Source organism: Fulmarus glacialis, unplaced genomic scaffold, assembly GCF_000690835.1.
Source record: "Fulmarus glacialis isolate BGI_N327 unplaced genomic scaffold, ASM69083v1 scaffold7740, whole genome shotgun sequence".
Classification (NCBI taxonomy): Eukaryota; Metazoa; Chordata; class Aves; order Procellariiformes; family Procellariidae; genus Fulmarus; species Fulmarus glacialis.
The window spans coordinates 1-1156 of NW_009189538.1; positions in this window are offsets into that span (position 1 = coordinate 1).

Consider the following 1156-nt stretch of genomic DNA (forward strand, 5'->3'; position numbering starts at 1 on the left):
GGTGCTGCTGGTGGCTTGCTGCTCAGCGTGTACCTGGGCAGATCGCGCCAGTCCACCCCGGATGGCCAAACCTTTTTCTCGGCAGGGGCGAGCTCTGCTGTGAGCTGGGGACCTCATCCGAGAGCGGGGCGGAAGGGGCAGGGGTGCGTCTTACTCTGCACACACATGCAGGGGAGCAACTGAAGAAACTACCAAATCGGTCGGTATTCCAGCAGAGGCAGAGCTGCGGTACCCGTGCTACTATGCAGTTTGCAGATCAAGGACTAAGCAGCGTGGTAGAGGGAGAGTTCTCTACGGTTTTAGTAATTGGAAAGAAGATGAAGGAAAGACTTGGTCTCAGCTGCCAGTGGGGTCTGTCGTCGCAGTACCTTGATATTGGGACACGTACTTGTCAGTTCACATTTGCCAAAAAACTGCCTGTTTATGGGCTGGCTTTACTGTTTTTTAAAATTTTCTATGTGATGCTGAAAAGTGCTCTCACAAGGAACACTATGTGAATAGTAGGGTAAAGGCAACACTTAAAATCAAGTTAAATATGTTATTTATTTTGTTCAGTTAGTGAAAATATACTTTAAACATTTAGGCAGTCAGCTAAAAATCAGATCTGCTGATGTTCTGGGGAAGATATCGCACTTGGTTTTTTTACAGGTCTGTTTGTGTTGTTTGCAAATGGCTGCAACTTGTAAAACAGCAAGATTTTTTGGTGTTGTTTGTTTCTTATTTATTTATTTTCAAATTATTAAGTAGCTGCTCAAAGCGCACTGAGTTCTGAATATGCAGGTTTTCCCGACTTGAGCACTTACTTGTTTTGAGCATACAGCAAGCATGTCAGATGCATACTGAGGCTACCTTGTGTGGAAGATTCTATTTGTTTGGTTTTTGTCAGTGCTGCCAGATTCTCTTCTGCAGTCCCTAGTGCTTATTTAGCTTCCTACTCCTCCTGTGGCAACAGGTTGTAATTATTGGTAGGCTTAGGACAGATTTTGTAACAGAAAACTGTACCTTTTTAACTTGCCAGCATCTAACTTGGCTTGCTGTGTTATGTCTCTTGAATGGGAAGGTGGTGGTGTGGGTTTTTTTTAATGCATACTTAGGAGTTTTAGTCTACCTGTAACTATCTGTGCTGTGGCTGGTTTAATTTATTTCGCTCTTTCTG